The sequence below is a fragment of the Rattus norvegicus genome, chromosome 3, assembly GCF_021556685.1.
Source record: "Rattus norvegicus strain SHRSP/BbbUtx chromosome 3, alternate assembly SHRSP_T2T, whole genome shotgun sequence".
Taxonomy (NCBI): Eukaryota; Metazoa; Chordata; class Mammalia; order Rodentia; family Muridae; genus Rattus; species Rattus norvegicus.
In genome coordinates this window covers 124,679,521-124,699,542 of record NC_141536.1, presented here as the reverse complement: position 1 = coordinate 124,699,542, position 20,022 = coordinate 124,679,521, and the positions used below count along the sequence as shown (strand labels likewise).

Here is a 20,022-nt window from a genome sequence, read left to right as displayed (position 1 = left end):
AATACTAAATTTTAAATCACACATTAGACAGCACAAAATGATAGTAGGGGATTTAAATACCCCACTTTCCCCAATGGCCACATTATCAAAACATAAATTAAACAGGAAAATAATAAAACTAACAGGTTTTATGAAACAAATGGATCTAACAGATATCTAGAGAGTCTTTCACCCAAACACAGCAGCATATACTTTCTTCTCAGTCCTTCATGGAACGTTCTCCAAAATTGATCATATTATCCATCACAAAGCAAGCCTCAACAGATACAAACAAGAATATTGAATAACCCCTTGCATATTATCAGATCACCATGGACTTCCACAGCAACAGAACCAAAAGAAAAACCCACTTACTCATGGAAACAACCGAACAAGTCTCTATTCAATAATCCCTTTGTCAGGAAAGAAATAAAGAAATTAAAACTTTCCAGAATTCAATGAAAATGAAGGCACAACTTACCCAAACTTATGGGACACAATAAAAGTAGTGCTAACAAAGCATTTGTAGAATGAAGTGCCTTCATAAAGAATTTGGAAAGATTTCATACTAGCAACTTAATAACATACCTAAAAGCTTTAAAATGAAAAGAAGCAAACACACCCAAAACGAGTGGACAGCAGGAAATAATCAAACTCCAAGCTGAAATCAATCAATTCGTAACAGAGAACAATACAAAGAATCAACAAAACCAAGAGCTTGTTCTTTGAGAAAAATCAACAAGATAGACAAACCATTAGCCAAACTAATTAAAAGTCAGAGAGAAAATATCCAGATTAACAAAATCAAAAATCAAAATGAAAACATAACAACAAAAATTGAGGAAATTCAAAAATCATTAAGTCTTACATCAAAAGCCTGTATTCCAGAAAATCAGGAAATGTAAATGAAATGGAGGATTCTCTAGAGAGATACCATTTACCAAATTTAAATTAACATCAGGTAAGCTATCTAAACAGTCCTATACGACTTAAGGAAATAGAAGCACTCATTAAAATCTCCCCTCCCAAGCCCTTGGTTCTGCCTAGGTTGGACCCACAGTGCAAAGGAATGTGGGGGAGGGTGGTATGGAGGGGTGGGTGAAGAGTGGAACATCCTTATAGAAGAAGGGGAGAAGAAGGGGATAGGGGGCTTATGGACAGGAAATGGGGAAAGGGAATACCATTTGAAATGTAAATCTCCCCTCCCCACAAAAAGTCAAGTGCCAGCTGGTTTTAGCATAGAATTCTACCAGTCTTTCAAAGAAGAGCTAATACCAATACTCCTCAAACTATTCCACAAAATAGAAACAGGACTACTACCAAACTCATTCTATGAGGCCACAGTCATCCTGACACCTAAAGCACAAAAAGACTCAACAAAGAAAAAATTTCAGATCATTTTTTATGAATATTAATGCAAAAATACTGAATAAAATACTCACAAACTGAATCCAAGAACACACCAAAAACATTCTCCATGACCAAATAGGTTTACCCCAGTGATGAAAAGTTAATTTGTTACACAAAAATCCATCAAAGTACTCCACCATAAACACAAACTGAAATAAAAAAAAAATCACACGATCATCTCATTAGATGCTTAAAAAAGCCTTTGACAAAATCCAGCACCCCTGTCGGTTAAAAGTCTTGGAGAGACCAGGAACATACCTAAACATAACAAAAGCAATATACAGCAATCCAGTAAGCCAAGATCAAATTAAATGGAGAGAAACTTAACGCGGGTCCACTAAAATCAGCGGCAAGACAAGGGTGTCAGCTTTATCTATTCAATATAGTACTTGAAGTTCTACCTAGAGCAGTAAGAGAACAAAAGGAGATCAAAGGAATTCAAATCGGAAAGGAAGAAGTCAATATCCTATTTACAGATGATAATAGTATAATAGTATACGTAAGCACCCCCCCCCCAATTCTTCCAGAGAACTTCAGGAAAGTGACTCGATACAGAATTAACTCAAAGAAATCAGTTGTTGTCTATGTCCTGGACTACTCATTGCATGACCCTACCTGCCCTTTGGGGTTGGAGGTGAGTTGGCACAGAATCAACCACAAAGACTCTGGGAGAAGGTGAGAAATGTCGCAGGAAGTTCCTCTGAACACTGCTATACTTTCCTTTAATACCCTCCACCTGCTCCCTATTGGTCCTAAGAAAGCATCTCTTCTAAACAGCAGTTCCTGATTGGCTGTATTGGCTGTGCCAGAACTCCTTGGTCTGTCAGACAGTCCTCAGTTAGGTCCTCCTGCAGGAGATGCCTTTGAGGATGCCCCTGAAGTTTACATAGAAGTGCCCACTGCCGTTCCTGTTCCAATCAGTAGCACTCTTTGATACAAATAATAAACAGGCTAAGAAAGAAATTAGAGAAAAAACACCCTTCACAATAGCCACTAGAACTTCAAAATACCTTGCTGTAACTCTAACCAAACAAGTGAAAGACCTATATGACAAGAACTTCAAGTCCCTGAAGAAAGAAATTGAAGAAGATATCAGAAGATGGAGAGATCGTCCATGCTCATGGATGGGTAGGATTAACAGTGAAAATGGCCATCTTACCAAAAGGAACTTAGAGGTTCAACGCGTTCCCATCAAAATGCTGTTTTACAGACCTTGAAAGATCAATTCTCAATTTGATATGGAAAAGCAAACAGACAAACAAACAACAAAAAACAGAATAGCCAAAACAATGCTAAGCAATAAAAGAACTTCAGGTGGAATCATTTTCCCTGAACTCCACCTGAATTACAGAACAGCAGTAATAAAAATTGCATGGTATTTGTACAGAAATAGCAAGATTGATCGATTGTATCAAATTGAAGACCCAGAAATTTACCTACACATCAATGAAGATTTGATTTTTGATAAAGAAGCCAAAAACCATACAGCAGAAAAAAGAAAGCATGTTCAGCAAATGGTGCTCGTCTGACTGGATGTCTGCACGGAGAAGAATGCAAATAGATCCATATTTATTACCCTGCACGAAACTCATTCCAAGTGTACAAATGGCCACCTCAACATAAACCAGATACATTAAATCTAATAGAAGAGAAGGCAGGTAACAGTCTTGAGTGTATTAGTACAGGAGAGAGTTTCCTGAACAGAACAGCAATGGCTCAGGCTCTAAATTCAATAACTGATAAAGAGAACCTGAAAATCTTCTATAAAACAAAGGACACTGTCAGTAGGATAAAATGTCAGGTTACAGATTGAAAAAAGATCTCCACTAACCCTATTTCTGAAAAAGGGCTAATATTCAAAATATATATTTAAAAAAAACTCAAGAAGGGAGGTACCAACAAATCAAATAACTCAATTTAAAAAAACGGAATAAAGAGCTAAGAGCTAAACAGAGAATTCTTAGTGGGGGAATCTCAAATGGTTGAGAAGCACCTAAAGAAATGTTCAACATTCTTAGTCATCAGAGAAATGCAAATCAAAATGATGCTGAGATTTGATTGTACACTAATCAGAATGATTAAGATAAAAAATTCAAGCAACAGCAGATGCTGATGAGGATGTGGAACAAGGGGAACGCTCCTCCATTGCTGGAGGGAGTGCAAACTTGAACCATTTTGAAAGTCAATATGGCAGTTTCTCGGAAAATTAGAAATTCTTTTACCTGAAGACTCAGCTATACCATTCTTGGGCATATACCCAAAAGATATATCATACCCACATACCCAAAAATGTACCAGATCATAAGGACACATGTTTCACTATGTTTGTAATACTTAGAAACTTGAAACAAACCAGAAGTTCCATACAAAAAATATGGTTCATTTACACAATAAAATACTATTCAGCTATTGAAACCAAGGATATCATGAATTTTGCAGGCAAATAGATGGAACTAAAAAACAACATTCTGAGTGAGGTAACCTAGATCCAAAAGGACGTGCATGGCATGTACTCACTGACAAGTAGATATTAGCCATAAAGTACAGAATATCCCTGAGACACACCACAGTCTCAAAGAAGCTAACCTTTAGAAGAAAGGCCCTAGTAAGGATGGTTAAATCTCACTTAGAAGGGAGATAAAATTGATCATATGAGGAGAATGGAGGTAGGGAACTGGATGGGATAGGGTTTGGGAGGGAATGGAGGGTCAGGATCAGGTATGGGGAAAGACAGAAGAGAGGATCAGAGGCCAGAAGAATGAATGGAAATCTGTAGCTCTCAGGAGTGGGGGACAGGGACTTTTATGGGATGTGTTACAAGCCTGGAATAGTAGAGGCTCCCAGGAGTCAATGCAGGTGACCTTAACTGAGACACATAGCTGTGGGGATATGGAACTGAAGAGGCCATCTCCTGTAGGCGGGTAGGATCTCCAGCAGAAGGATAAGGACACCATCCCACCCACAAAACTTTTGACCATAAATTTGTCCTGTCTAAAGGAAATGCAGGGACAAAGATGGAGCACAGACTTAGGGAAGGACACACTAGCCCATCTTGAGAACTATCCCACGGACAAGCACTAATTGCTGACACTGTTAATGATACTCTGCTATACTTGCAGATAGGATCCTAGGATAACTGTCCTCTGAGAGGCTCCACCCAGAAGTCAATAGAAAGAAATCCAGAGACCCACAGTAAAACATTAGGCAGAACTCCTGGAGTCTTGTGAATGAGTTTAAAGAAGGATTGGAGAGATCCCAAGGGGATATCAACTCCACAAAAAAACCAACCCTGAGTCAACCAACCCTGACTTTTGGGGGCTTCCAGAGACTGAACCACCAACCAAAGAACAAGTATGGACTGGACCTAAACCTCCTGCACATATGTAGCACATGCGCAGCTTATTCTCATGTGGGTGACCCTATAAATGGAGTTGTTCCTGAATCTGTTATCTGTGTAATCCATTCCCATAACTGAGCTCACTTGTGTGACCTCAATGGGAGAGGTTGCACCTAACTCTACACAGTCTTGGTACAGCAGGGATTAGGGGATAGAGGGTACCCAGGAGACTCCCATCCTCTCAGAGGAGAAGGGGAGGGGAGATTTGAAGAAGGACCATAGGAGGGGGTACTGGGAGGGGGACAGCAATTGCGATGTAAAATGAATACATAAATACATGGAAAAATATATTAAGTACAACTGAGAAAAAAGAAAGAATTAGGGATTGGGAAGATAATTCAGTCAGTAAGTATTTATCACATAAGCATGGAGACCCGAGTTCAAACCCTGGTACCTATGAGAAAACCAGGTATGGTTTTCCTGTGGTCCTAGCACTGAGGAGACAAGATAGATCCCTGAGGCTCACTGGCCAGCCAGTCTAGCCAAATTGTGATAACCCAGTCTCAAAAACAGGGTGCTTAGTTCCCAGAGAACAATGCTCGAAGTTGACCTCAGGCTGACAAACACTCATACAATACACATTTGCATATGCGGGGGATGTAGCTAGGGAGAAATATTAGTGTCCCACAAAGGCATTATTTCCTGCTAAGTGAATCTACTGAGTAGGCCTGTGCCAATGAAAACCTCCTGCATATGTAGAAAGGGACCGGGGGAAATTAACACAAAACAATGCAAATCATGTTGCTTAAACATACCTAGTAAATACCTAATAGGAGTGTCATCCTATCCAGATGCCTTTAGCAGTGGGGACACCTGTTTACTCTCAGTGGGTAGGAAAGTGTGCCTTTCTATTTCCTTGTTTGCAAATAGGAACTTAGTAAAATGTCTGCATCACCAACACTAAAGACCACTTACCACATATCTGTGTCCTTCTATGCAGCCTGTTGTGACAACCACAGATATAGTGCTTCTCATTTGTATATTTATAGGTAGAGCATAATGTTTGCTTGTCAAATTAATTATCACAAATTAAAAGGCATGATCCCCACTGTCATTAGACTCACTAGCAAAAGGCACAAGTAGGCTTTCTTGATTTTTATGAAGTACAGATACAAGAGTTTTCTGTCTGGTTAAGAACATAATCTCCAAAGGGACTATTTGATTGCCCTATGGGATACTAGCCAGTTTGTATCTAACTAAGACATTTTCCTGTAAAAGTCTTTGCCAAGTGTTAGTGTATCAATCCCCTGATTCTGTTCCTTGGTGGAACTCATTGTCTATGGCATTGGCACCCTCATTTTGAAGGTACCTCATTTTGAAATACCCTATTCTGTATTTATAGGCAAGCCATGTTTTGAATTTTTTTGAGCTTATTCATTGGCAACATCTAACCAATAAAACGTGGAAAATGTTTCTTGATCACATCCAGTGTACCAGGTTCACAGATAAACAGAGTTAAAGACTTTATAGGAATAGATTGAAAGTAATGGAAGATCATTTCTTATTTTAGAGTCAAGGGGATGGAAGGCAGGTGGTGAATGAGTATATAGACGCTGGGGAACTGGACGATTGAAGGGTTAGTGACCAAGAACCCTCAGGTGGACCGAGAAGTTCTGTACGGGAAATGACTTGACTGATGATACCTGTGGAAGCTTCTCCTATAAAGATCCACACCCCAAATGTACTGCCTCCAGAATGCAGGGGAACTACTCTACTCTTTCATTTCCATTTTGTCCTCCATTCCATGCTAAAAGAACCCCCAAAGCCCTTCATACCATGTGCATACTGTATCCTCTCCTGGAGAGAGACTGTGGCCTTTCAGCTGTTCTGATTATAATAAATAAATAAATACATAAATAAATAGATCTACTTCTGGAGATGCTATCCTGCTTTCTGTTATTTCCAAATTGCCTCTATCAATCTGGATCTAATTAAGGTGACACGTGAGTGGCTGTAATTTGAAGTAGATGGACATCTTCTCTTACAGATGGATTACAACAGACCACAGAAGGTGATATCCCTTCAAGATCCTTATAATCTGACCTGTCCACCATACAGAGAGAGTTGCCTTGTCTAAGACAAAATCAGTGCTTCTACCATGTCCACTAATAGCTGTGCCATCTCCTTAGCCACGTGGTACCATGTACATGACAGTAGAAAGGGACAAGTAGGGTAGAGGGAACCAGAAATGCCTACACGAAGATAAAGATCATCTTTAGAAATGGCTGTTAAAATGTTCCTTTGCCCCTTAAAGACAAGGGGCAGGTCTAAGGGATACTTTGCCCAGTCTTTAAAAGCAGCCACTGGGATTCAAACTACTTTAATGATTCTCAAAAGTTTCTGGTTCTTCCTTGTTTACTTGGACAAAACAAAACAAAACAAGACAAATCAAAGGAGCAAACAAAAACTCCATCAGGATCATAGTCTTAATAGTAGAAGTTGGCTTTAAATTTTCTAGTCTGAAGAGAAAGCTAGGGTAATTGTAATATGCAATATGTCGTGCAAGAACCTCCAGGGAGTGAAAAACACCCATCAGCATAGGTAGATGTTGAGCTCTGTCTTCAACACCTTCCCTGTCAGGGCTTCCGACTGCTATCTTGACACCCTTCCTTCTTGGAAATCGGTGGCTTCACAAGAAAAACACATCTCAGTTAGTTATCACATTTGATTAAACACCTCACCCTGAAGTGTAAATAGCTCCTGGCTCCTCCTTTCACAGAGACATTTGCACCCCTTAGCTCTATAGCAGCCCTCTCAAACAGTGGAATTTGAGCTATCAGGAAAAACCAGATAAGGTGGATATTTTGGGAAGAAGGACTTCCCCCAAAGGCTGTTTCTCAAACCACTTTGGGACAATTATGACAGTGATTTATTGATGAGAGAGAGAGAGAGAGAGAGAGAGAGAGAGAGAGAGAGAGAGAGAGCACTGTTTTTGAGTATAAAATGTCTGTGTTTGCTTAGCTTAGCTGATTTCCTGGTATATCTTCAATATACTAACAGAATTCCATAGAAGAATGTTTCTTTTTTACCTTCTTACTCTATATTGCTCATACTAAATTTCTAACTTTTTGGAAGATTTTTTTTATTATTATCCTGCATTTGAAAAAAAACCAGCTGTATAAATTCAAGAAATTAAGGGGTTGGTGTTTAGTTCAGTGGTAGAGCGCTTGCCTAGCAAGCACAAGGTCCTGGGTTCGGTCCTCAGCTCCAAAAAAAAAAAATAATAATTAATAGGAAAAACTAAAACATGAATCACAGCAAAGTTAAGATCAACAATTTGAAAACATAACTTATAAATATCAAACTAAAGTACACACACATGCAGAGTTCCAAACCCATGTGATTAAGAATCTCACTGACCAAAAAGACTGTGAGTCCATCCCTTTAAAAATCTCAAACTTCTCACACATAAGCATAGTACACACACACACACACACACACACACACACACACACACACACTCATGCAACATAAACACTTCTGAACCTACAACTTTAAGCTGCCTAAACATGAAAATAGAAAAACTCTATGATGCGTAAAGCTATAAGTTCAACAAAACATTTTTTTTCCGAGAAGCTTTTCTGTTAGCTCATCTCTATTGTATGCCATTGACTGATAGCAATCCAAGTTCGTCAACTTGGACATTCTACACTACCTGCCTCTCAGCTTTATCGACATAAGCCATGTGGAGATAACACCAGAAATCCCCAGGCAGTCTGCCTCCATTGCTTTTCTATTCATTTCCTGAGACAGAAGAATTACAAAGCTGTGTGTAGGAAATGCAACATTTGTCCTGCACAAATGTCTTTATCTTTATTTGCCCAATTTTTGGCTATAATTTTTTTTTAGATTACTCACAGCCAAGGGTCATTTTTCCGTGATGATAAATTTCATGTTCAGCCTGCTGTGAGCTGATGTCAGTGCAAATTGGTGCCAGGACAGCATCAGACCGCTGGTAAAGAGGAAGTTTCTGAATTTTATTTCTGAATTATATTGTCCTGCTTTCCTGTGAGTAGAGCCAGGGAAGACTTGGAACTGGAGCTCATTTTCCTCCTCGCTCATCTCCTCACAATAGATAAATATCTTCAACTTCCCCACCCCCAATCCCCTACCCCTGTTGGCTAGACTTCAGTCTAATGATCTGTGAGCTGACCTTTAATGTTGAAGCTCTGGATCCTCCTACCCCCTGAAGCCTAGCTGTGTTCATGCTGGGGAGATCTGGGCTTAGGGCAATAATGTGGTGTACAGAGTTATACCTTCCGTGAAGGCCATTTCTTACATGATGAAGTTTCCTGTCTGTTATCAGCCTGTTTGGTATTGGATGTGAGTTCACTCCTTGTGACCACTGGAAGCCAAGTGTCATAGCTCAAAGATAACATTTTGCCTTGTCTTTAGTCCATTTCAGAATGGATTCAAGCTTTCTGTATTGGGTAAGCTCCATTTGGAGTCTGAGGGGGAATTCCAAAGCCAAGAATGTTCTGTTTGTGAAGTAATCCCAGTAACGTGTGGAATTTTCATCACTGAGATTTTTTTTTTCCCCTTGCAAAATCGAAATGTTAAAGAAAATGCAGGAAGCTGGCAATTAGAATCAATTCCCCTCACAACAGCAGCAGGATATCAGTGAGAAAATAAGTTCTTCATCTAGTGTAATAATTGTTGGCAATAAGGTCAGGGGAGTGCTCATGGGACACTCCATTTGACCTGGAGATACTGCTCTCTCAAATAAAGAGGTCATATTTCAAGGGCTGGTTCACATGGTGTTTTGAATTCAGGGCCTGAGTTCTGATTAAATGCATGGGATAAACAAAGGTTCTAGGTTAAGCCTCCCAGCCCCCAATATGTAATGTCTTTTACCTGTAGAAGTTACATAATAAACAATGAACATATGACAGGCTGGGATACACTACATTCTTTAGTTATAAAGCCTTTTGCAAACAGTAAGCTTATTACACAAAGGGCTGAGTCTCGTTTATAGATGGATTGGCTCCCAATTGCTGTACGGCTATACAAACGTTGTACTTTCTGTTAGCAAGCACCTACTATTTACTAGACACCATTTTACTCCTATGGGTGCTGTAACCAAAAATGACCAACATTTTTTACATACCATGAAGAGAATGACAGATAAACAGAAAGAAGAAAAGAGAAAGAGAAGACACAGTACACGTTGTAACTCCAAAGAAGATTTAAAGCCAAGAAAGTACTTAAAAAAAAAAACCAAGCTAGATATGGTAGGAGCTTTTGATTTTTAGCTCTGAGAAAGTGTGGTAGTCAGGCTCTGGGATAGGGGATAAAGCCAGCTTTCCAGGTTAGCACAAGAGCCAGATGCCAAGCAGAGCCCACAGCTAGTGCTAATACCCTGAGCCATGCCAGGTTTGCTTCAAGTCAATTGAGAAATGACTTGTCTCTTGCATAATAAGCAGGCAACAGACCCAAAAGTACTGCAAGATGCAAGGTCTTTTTAATTAGGTTCTCCTCACTTGCTCAGTGACGGCTGGACTTCAGGGACTCTCCTAGGGACAACCAGCAAGGCAGAAAGTTGGGGTGAGTGATGTTTGCTCATCGACTTCTGGTATGTTCTAATTTATGCACAAATCACTATGTAGGAATGCTTGCAATGTATTATCTCTCAGTTAATATGTAAGCATGTGCTTTTATATGTATATTTTAAGGTGTCTTGTGTGGTACAGAAGGTTGAAAAACATTTACTGTGCAATGGAGCCTATATCTAAAGAACAGGATATGTAGCTCAGTGGTTTGTAGCAAAAGTAAGCCACCGTGGAGACATCCTTGATCCAAAGCAAGCAGAAGCCTGTTAGCTCCTCTTGTGGACCCTCTAAACGTCATTACCCACTTCTCTGGGAAGGAAAAATTGGTTTTTGTTGTTGTTGTTGTTGTTGTTTTGATGAGTTTTTGTTTTTTGTTGATTAAAAAGTAAGCAACTAAGCAAACAGCAGTCCCTACCATTTTGTGTCACGAAAGGGTGATAAATGGCCCTTCAAATCCATGCCAGCTGTGGATCGCAAGAACACCCATGCCCCAAGTAGCTCTCTTTCTCTCCCTCATTACCCCTAACCAGCTAAGTTATTCAAAGTGATATATCCATTCTTCTTGAGGAATAATCTATAAACAGTAAAATGCACGTGTCTGGAACCGAGCTCATAAATATTCACACCGCACGTGTAGCTATTGCTAGAAACACTGGGCGTAGTCAGGATAGGTGCAAGTGGTTTTTAGAGACCTGTGGCTCAGACACACAGTGCCTGGCTCCAGTACCCCTTTTTGTGCCAGGCAAAATCCAGACCCATTCAGCTAGCAATCCAGTTAGGTCCCCGAAGCCTCTGTTTAAACTCTTTCTAAATGTAGAGTGTTATCAGTTTCCCATTCCCTCTCCCTTCCCCTCCCTCCTTTTCCTTCTGTGGACAAAACAGACTGTTAGGGATTGGTGATAAGAATCAGTGTCTACTGAAAGACTTGTCAAGCCCACCACCATAGGAAGTCTTCAAAGCATACCAGGCACATTACCCTGCAGTGTAAGGGGACTACCTGTCAGAGAGGTACAGCTCATGCCTCCCTTCTCCAGGAATAGATCGGTTTCCCTCCCACCTCACTGAAGGCTCATTTCCTCGCTTCCTCCCTGCCGAGTGTCTGGGAGTGTGGAGAGTTTATGAGATGTGGTTTTACAAGTATAGGGAGCAGGACAATGGGCCACATTTCTGGATTATAACTCTGCTTGCCAATTAGGTGAATTGAAGCAGAATTTAGCTCTCCTGATTACTTCTTTTTCAAACAATTAACTAATTAACTGATTAAGATGATAACCAATTAATTAATATGTATTGCTCTATGGCTTTCTCTTCTAAATGTCAGACAATACTAAGATATAAACACAATTCCCCTTCTAGTTATAAGAAGCTAATTGAGCCACAAATGTCTGTACTCCCTATTTTTTTTCCAGACAGTCTAACTAAATCTGAATTTACATATGGTAAAGTTCAATACTTGTTTGCTAATAAAGATGTTTACAAATGAGTCAGAAATTTGTGACATGGTGTAATTAAACCTCGTGTCATAATTATACTTACACATCAAGTGCATATTTTGCATACCCATCTGCATATTATTAATTCAAGCCTCTGCCTTCCACAACAACAAAACATCAAATGACTTAGCAAGCAAAACAACTCCAGGCATTTTCTAAGGTATTCCTAACTTCTGGGGCTAAATTTTGGGTTTGCCCTTGAACTTTCTGTGTTTGAGATCAGCCGCTGAGTGTCTGCAGAATGCCACAGTTACAGGAAAACAAAGTCACATATAGCTTGCAAAGTAAGACTATACGATCTCATTAGATAATGACATTGGAAAGCCACAGATGCCATTTCATACCCATACAGGCTCTTGGTTTTCTCAATATCCTGCAAATCTTGTGACAAAGCACACTTTCAAAATACTGACGTGACCCTTTTTCACATGAGAGCACTCAGTGTTTTGTTTTGTTTTAATGTCCTTTCCAAAAAAATTGAAAGAAAAAAAAAGAGCATAGACTTGTAATAAGCAGAGTTGGTCAAGTAAAGGGATGATGTCTCCAGGCTTCATGTAAATCCTAGGTGATCTTGTGAAGATGCACATTAATTCTGCAGGGTGGTGTAGTTCCCAAGTTAGAAATTTTTAGGTTGCTGCCTGATACCCCGGGAAAACAAGTGGGCTGGAGAGGATGGGGAGGGAGGGAAGGTGAATTGCTTTTTGTTTCCTGTCGCCTTTCATGGGAAAGTGAATTCAAGGTATGGGATTCCTGTCTTTCAAGCACCGGTCTCTCTCACATAACATGTCCCAAGTGGATTTCAAAGACTGGCCCTGTGCTTCTGCTCTCCGCTCTCATGGAAATTAACTATGATCTTGCCAGTCTGTGCTTGGAGAAAAGCACCTCTCTTTATTTTTGTGGGAATCTGCATCCCATAATAACAGTGCCTCTCAGTGGGAGCAACATGAAAGCAAATTAACCCTTTAAATTACAGGGAGGAGGCAGTAGTAAATCAGGCCAGTTCGATGTGGCACTGCCTTGTTTTGCATAAAGTAATGAACTCTTAAGACTTGTAGCATCTGTGGGGAGAAGCCCAGGGAAGCTCTTACTACCTGGAGATTCAGTTTCTCTTCCTGGCTGTCACCAGTGAAATAAGATTGGGTTAAGGATTCTGCAAAGACTTCTACCAATTAGGAAATACAAACTCTTAACCACGTGCAAAGAATAGAAACAAAGTTCTACTGAGCCATTCTCTTGTTCCACAACTTTCTTACATTCTCAGTGAGAATAAGCAAGATCTAGAGAAGTTAGAACCATTCTCGTGGTGGTTCTGTCTTAACTAAAGAGCACAGCTTGGGAATGTGAACTCAGCTCTCTGATTCCTGAAATAATGGAACTGTTTCCCAGGCTGAAGATTCTATGCTAATTTGCAGGCAGGTCAGGTCTTTGAAATTGTGCCTGGAAGGAATTGTTGCATAAAGAAATGAACCCCTGTGATGAATTGTTGCATAAATGAAAGATCATATTCATACCACCAAAATCCATGGGCTCTAGCTAAAAGCCAAAAGTGCTGTGCCACAGAGGTACGTGTACTGCCAATGTGGTGTGCGTGGGAATTTCTGGTCAAGACACATGCCTTAGTCTTTCCCGTCTTCTTTCAGAACACTTTTGGTGATGTACATCTTCAAAAGTTCAGAAACTTGGTTTCTTCCAAAACAGTCAAGTCAGCTAAAAAGAACCTCCAACGATGCCAGTTCTCTGGTGTTGTGACATTTTATGAGTTTTAAATACATTCCCTTGAAACAAAGCAGAGAATGAAGGAGATGTGGGTGAAAATTAGTTCCTGTAGGAAGAAACCCAAAATATGAGCCAAGGCAATGTGAGTTAGGTGCTTTAATACACACATGCACACACACACGCGCACACACTCACACACATGCAGGGGGGGTGTCAGAAAACATGGTATGGAGTATGTCTTCTGTAACTTGTGAAAGTACCACCTTCTGTTGACTCTTTTATTAGTTTCTTTGGAATCTCTAACAGTTGATGTCATTGTCCTAGGTGGTAAGAAGAAACACACCTGATGAGCAAATAAGCAAGGAAACTACACATCCATGAACATACGTGTCCATGATCATATTAAACAAGCACATGAGAGCAACAGAAAACACAGAGAGAATAACGAGTCAGAAGGTTCAGGCAGCATTTGACTTAGCACGTCACAGAATTTCCATTGCCTCATGACCTTGGCAACATTTTTCCTATACTTAAAAAGGCTCAAAAATATTTATGTGGAATCAAGTGTCTTTAAACAAATCTTGACATCATTTTATAAGTAGTATGAGTATCCTAAGCCTGAGTATTTGAAGCTTGTGAAATAAAAATTTATTGTCATTTGAATAAAAATTCAAAAATCATGAAGTTGTCTTCTCCTGTACAGCTGTTCACACGCATATCTATACCTTTAGTTTCTGCTTGTTACACAAATAGAATTGGGGGCAGGAAGCAAAAATACCAAAAAAGCCAAAAAGTTCTTTCTTTGTAAAGCAAGAGACTGGGAATAAAAGGGAGAAAAGATAGTGTTTCAAAAAAGAAAGCCCTCAGGCATTAAAGATGACTCTTCTTGTCCAAATGATAACCTATGGAAATAAACAGATAAACAGGCTGGGTCTGCCCATTGATTTGGCACAAATAACTCTTAGACTTTTTTTTTACTACTGTCTTCTCAGGATGAGACATCTGAATGTTTCTGCCATCCCTCTGCACTTCCTACCCTCCCCTATGAGAATACAGTGGCTTTCTTCTTCTTAACTTGGGACTAGGAATGAAATAAGCAGCTGTGGCCAACCGACTCAAACATCATCATCAGACTACATGCCTGGTGGATACCCTAGCCGTTAGGTTTGCACACACAGAAGTGCTCAGGACAGACATGGCCTGTCTGTTGATTACTGTGGAGATGTGGTGTGCAGTTTGGCACTGTCTCAGAAAGGGAGACTAGAACAGAAAAAAGATGGAAATGTCATTTGTCTTTTCTCCTACGTTTGATGGACAGGTCGTTCCCCCTCCTCTCCTATCTGCTGATTTGAGTGACTCTTCTAAAAGTTTCCTGCTATGGTCACTTTCCCAGGAACTCCAAAGAGCATGGTGGTCTATTTATTTTGATAAATCTGTCAGTAGGGCCATAAAAGAGATTGTCAGTGCTGGGCATTTTCTCAGTAAGAACCCTGCTCTTTATTACAGATTCCAGTTCTTTGGTGTTCAGTACATGCATTTCCCAACCCTTTCCTTTTGTAAAACTCACAGAACAATTTCCTATAGAAATCAAGAATTTTAAAGACGAGCATAAGAACAAGGACAGAATGACAGAATGATGATTTATTTTGGTCTGAATGTCAGACTTCTGTAGGAAAGACTATTCTAAACTCTTCCCACAATCTCCTAATCTCTTAAAGTCGTGCTGATTAAATACAATCTAGGCTAGAAAGTTATTCGGAATGTAATTGCAGCTTTAAATCCCTGTGAACAAGAATGCTTTTAATGCATGTTGAGAAAATCACTTGCAATGGATTTTAGGTAAAGTACTTGGGGTGGAGGGTGGGGGGTGAGGACCAGGGGTGGGGTATGGGAGTCTCCTGCCTCTGACTTACTTCTTGAGGGGATAAAGACTCAGCTTCAGTACACAGCTGAACATGGGGATACAAATAATGAAAGTTAAGCTGGACCAGATAAACAATGGGAGGGCTCATCATGTCCTCCACGAATCAGCAAGCTCCTCATAGGAGCTGCATTCTGGAAACAGCAATCAGAAATATATGGTCTTTGATTCTAATGCACACACTTCAAGGGGAAGAATAGCCTTCTATCTTAGTACAGAGTCAACTGCTGGCCAACTGTGAATAGAGGAAGAGCAGACCAAAAAGAGAAATGTAATATTTTTTAAGAGAAATTAAATGACGAACATTTTATATGAAGGCATTTGGTAAAGTGGATTGCTCAAATATGATATAATCTGTACTGTTTTGATTGTATATACCAATATGAATTTAAATATACAATAGAGATTTCTATATATTACATATAAACATATACTGTATATACATATACACAAGCTCAAGTAAAGGTCTGTGAGCTGTGGGTTTATTGTAGCAGTAGAACACTTGCCCAGCACGCACATGCATTCAGCCCTCAGCCCAGGAGATGGAATTATACAATGGATAATTGAACCCAAACACCTGCCGCCATTTTCAAACATTTACACTAAAGCTTTCTGAGAAAAAGCAGCCAGGCAGCTGCATTAGGTCTCACAGGAGATAGAATCCTGTCGATATATCATCGTAAAATCTTACAGTATTGGTGATACTAGGAAGGAGAAACCACCCACTGATTTTTAGGCCTACTTTCAAAATGTAAACGTTTGGGAATATTTATGTCTAATTTGGTGAGCAACGCAAAAATAGGTTAAACATCATACACTTGACTTAGAGTTTTTAAAAAAACCAGCAACATGTAGATCTTTCGTTTCTATAATATGTTCCCCTGTGTGAATGTGTAAGTTCTTGATAATCATTTAGAGGTGTGCGTGCGTGCATGCGCGTGTGCATGTGTGTGTGTGTGTGTGTGTGTGTGTGTGTGTGTGTGTGTGTGTAGCAAGGCTTCCCTCTAGAAATTTTCTTTTCTTTTCTGATGTCTCCAAATTATTTCCCCCATGATGGAAAAGTTTTTCTATATGAAATGAAATAAAAAGAGTTCACTTAGCCCAGTGGTTCCAAGAATTTGGCTGCATTTCAAAATCACCTAAGACATTTCGGAGCATTTCAACATCTAGGTCCCATCTCTTAAGGTTATGATGTGTTGGCCTAAATGTGGCCTGGTCTCAGAATGCTGAGAAAGATTACGGTCACCCAGTACGTGCACAGGCTTGAAGCAATCCACATAAACTATTTGCATCTCGTTTTCTTTACCTATGCATGTGTTGCTAGGGTTGAAAGCCCTTGGAGGTATAAGATGGTCACCAGCTTTCTGCAGCAGGTTCTGGAGAACTCTGGCCTTCTCTGATCCTTGTGAGACATCAGATTGGGTTCTTTGATAACATTGCATTGAGAACGAACAGGTAAATCACATTTGCTGAATGAACAGCGATAGTCTTAATGAACGAGTCTATCAATCTATCAACCTGCTGGGGTAGATCAATCCCCACCACCCACTCTCCTGAATCACTGTTCATCACTAACCTTGCCAGGGCTCAGTTTCCCCATCTGTGAAAACTGGTTTACCAGATCTCCAGTGAGATGCCTTGTATGCTCAAATTCTACGACCCCATGGCCAGAAACTTCTCTAAGATCTGATCTAATTTTAAGATTCCATGAGTCAAAGGGAACTGATGATCTTATCTTGCTCACTCAAGACAGCGCTATGGGGGGGATGCTTAATTGGTCTAATTTTACACTGAATCATCATTAAGCCTCCAGGCAATGTAGCTGCAGACTATGATTCTTCTCTCTAGTGGTTAAGACTCATTTTACTCCTAAAGCTTTGTAAAATATTGTCTTCCTTGCTGTTGTGAATATAGACAACAAAGCCTCAGACAGACTGATTCATAGCTACTATTTCTCAGACTCATAACTATAGACGACAATCAACACAGGCCTTCCTTGCCTTCAGCTTTCTTTCTGCCAGCAGACTGTCTGGACCATGCCTGAACAGTCTCTGGGCCTTAATGAATGCTGCATTCACTCCACTGGATACCAGAAATGACTAACCCAGAGAATATTTGGGCAGCTTACAGTCCCAGTTAATGTCTTCTTATGCCATCTATCCTGTTTTGCTCATGTTAGCTTGGGCCTACGGATAGCACATAAAATGCAGCATAAGCAAAAAGAATTGCCTGTCGAGGGCAGGTACTATTAATATGCAGAGGTTCCTGAGCACTGACCCTGGAGTCATGGCGGCTGAATAGTGTAATTTAAAGAGTTGTGCTTTGTTGAAGCTGAATTACTAATGCAGTCTTGCAGATCTCTAAAATGCTTCTTCAGAAAAGGAAAAACTACTTAAGATGTTTTACATCGTCTACCAATAGGTCATGAAGTAATTTTACCCTGCAGACTGTTTTTGTTAGTAACGTTTTGTTGGCTACAACTCCGCCATCTGTCTACAGAAGTCTCCTCACTAAAACACAGTGCTGATGAGACATAACAGATTTTGAAATGAGGAGCGTAATGTATTTACAACTAAACAGGTTGACATAAGCACCTTTCTAAGAATTGGCTTTTTCTTCCCTGCCTCTTACCTTCCTTCTTTCCACCTTTCCTTTCTTACTCGTCATCTTGTTCTTAATCAACTCACATCTAGCCAGTTATCAAAGCGATGAAATGAATATTGTGAGAAATACAAAGAAACAAAATAACCGCCTGTTCTGTGAAAACATTCCTGAGGATCAGTAGTCGTCTTGCTGTCACTCATCTTCAGAACGATTGGAAGCTTCCCTCCTACACATACGTTGCATGGGGCCTTCAGGAAGAAAGGAGACATGTGTAAATGACCTCCTCATGGTCTTCACCTTACTCAACCGCTCAGATACACATAAATTATAGATCTAGTCAACCTCAAACCAACAGGGACCACTATTTCTAGCCGATCCTCTCCTGTGAGTACTGTAAAACCAGAGCTTTTAATAAACCGAATTTCAAAGTATGAAATTCTTCAACTATCAGATTCATATATGTGTGTGTTTGTGTGTGTGTGTGTGTGTGTGTGTGTGTGTGTGTGTACATTTAAACAACCTAATACATAAATATTTATAGTAGATTTATAGGTTATTTTTATAATTTTTTCCTGTTAAAACAACTACTGACTGAAAATGTTATTTATGTTCATAGTCTTGGTGGAGACAAAATAAATAAACACAATTTAATTTTCTGGCTGGAGATTTCTGCTTGGGAGTAACAGGGGAAAATTCAAATGGCAATTTAGTTTTTAAAGTTTTCACATGTGATCTTATTTGATGAATTTTATTCGAGCTGCATGTCTTAATGCTGTGATATTCATTGCCATTGGAATATAGCCGATTCTGATCTGCAGTAAGCATTTTCCCTACATAGTAGGCAAATCTGTCATCTACATGTTTGAAAAGCAGAACTCAGAAGAAATAAGAATTAAGTATGCATTACTTAAAGTTACAGATTACCTTAAGCAGTGCTTTTCCCACAATTCATTACCAAGGCGTGTAGTCATGGCACATGTTAGTCACCTAACAGCTAACACAGTGGATGATTAGACTGTGTGCAAAACATAATAATTACTATTAGCAAATAATAATAATTATTGTAACTCTGGGGCACTGCTTTTCTACTGTTTGGATCTACAGAAATTTAAGAGTATGAATTTTTGCTCTTTTGCTAAGAATCGATTCTGTTGCTTTTCTAAATCATTCTACATTAGGATTTTACACAGTACCTTTGCTTATAAAACATAGCTGGAAAATGCAAACCCAAGTGAACGAACTTTGTTGCCATATTTCAATAGAATTAATGTAAAATAGAAGAGGATTAATTAGATTTAAGGTAGGAGAATCCAACTTTATTTTGCCCGATTACTCAACATGCCTGGAAATTATACTTGGTGTGTGGGATTCTTCCCTGAGGGGAATGGCCACAGAGCCTCCTCCCCATGCGGGTGAGCATTTGGAGGGAGAAGTGTTTGTCTCTGTTTTTCTCATGTTCTGAACATGCAGAAGGGTATTTGTGCCAAAAGAGCTTCGAGTTGGCAGTAGGCGTTCTTTTCTGGCTTGAGTTTGGCAAGATGAGGACAGGCCTTCCATGGTTAAGATATGTTGGCACGAAGCTCCAGCTTTGATTGGGAAAAGCTGAATGACTTTCACACTAATTTTGCTGGGGAAAGAGGAGCCATTTCAAACATATGCAAGTAGATTCGTCTTAATGCAAATCAACTCTAGTTTAACCAATAAAAAAAGGGGGTGGGGCTTTCTGATCTGAGTCTGCAAGCACTCCAAAGGGAACTTTCCTGTCCTTTCTCCAGAAAAGCCTTCCTTATTCTTTATTGAAATGCTTCAATCACAAGTACTCACTGACTAACCTCTCCTGTACAAGCATCTGTCACTATAACTGTACTTTTTAGTTTGTAAACATCGAACTCTATGCCACAGAGTTTGACAGTGAAATTCTATAATTCCTGGTCTTTCAGTGTAAAGACACAC

General features: G+C 39.7%; 2 long non-coding RNA genes across 2 annotated transcripts in view; one reads left to right on the top strand and one right to left on the bottom strand.

The window, feature by feature from the left end:
* The first annotated feature begins 10,214 nt into the window (after positions 1–10,214).
* Positions 10,215–20,022, top strand: part of LOC102547911 (uncharacterized) — an 89,843-nt gene continuing 80,035 nt past the window's right edge. Inside the window, exon 1 of the long non-coding RNA XR_015683830.1 lies at positions 10,215–10,330. This is a non-coding gene — a long non-coding RNA (uncharacterized LOC102547911). The remainder of the gene's footprint in view (positions 10,331–20,022) is intronic.
* Positions 13,686–18,317, bottom strand: LOC120101692 (uncharacterized). The gene is made up of 3 exons (XR_015683831.1): positions 18,097–18,317; positions 16,772–16,867; positions 13,686–13,864 (listed from the first exon to the last, which is right to left on the bottom strand). It is a non-coding gene; the product is annotated as an uncharacterized LOC120101692 (long non-coding RNA).